Raw genomic sequence first — 817 nt, 5'->3', positions numbered from 1 at the left:
ACGCATCGTTCCGGATCATTGGTCCTGTGGCTGGACCGCGGGATCACTTTTATCGCCCGGTTTTTGCGGCCATGTGGGATATCGGGCGGGATATCGGACATTTGCTGATATTTGTATTTCAAAATGTTTGCTGGGAAAGAGAATTTGAAGGAAATGAGTTTTTCTCGGCGATACGTGTAAACCCAAGCGTTGTTTGCAAATGTTAAGCGGTAAAGTTTGTATTTTTTCGCCAACTATTTGCTCTTGAATTCCGCGGCGTTACGGCGTTTCATTGCTCAGAAGCGGAAACCAAATACATAACTCTCGCGCGTCCAGTACTGATAACAGCGCAACTGATGCCGTCCGGAGCGAGGAGCGATGGGGGCAGTTGGGGCCAACGACGCGGCAGGTCGATTGCAGGCCCGGGAGTCGACCTCTGAGCCTCGATGACGGCGCTCGAGACGCGCTTTATGGTCCGTCACTTGGCCGAGCAATGAGGGGGAGGGGGGCAAGGGGGGGATGATTGATAGAATTAAAGGGGCCAATGTTCACCCGGGACGAAATGCGGCATGATGTGACCACTATGCTTTCAGAAACTTGCATCATCGATGAACCATTATCTCGCACTTCCCCTTTTTTAGCGGGGAGGAGGGGGTAACAGTATGAAATGTGACGTTTGTAAGGACGCTTTGTTGTGTTTTCATAATGGATAGAAGAAGACTGCACCAGCACCCCACAAAAGAGCGAGTGTGTGTGTGTTTGTTTAGATATTTAATTTGTATATTTTTATTGTTACCCGTACTAAAGTTCGGACCATAATGCCCCTGTGCGACCGCCT

This window comes from Penaeus monodon, chromosome 30, assembly GCF_015228065.2.
Source record: "Penaeus monodon isolate SGIC_2016 chromosome 30, NSTDA_Pmon_1, whole genome shotgun sequence".
NCBI classification, from domain to species: domain Eukaryota; kingdom Metazoa; phylum Arthropoda; class Malacostraca; order Decapoda; family Penaeidae; genus Penaeus; species Penaeus monodon.
Note: the sequence above shows the minus strand (reverse complement) of the source record.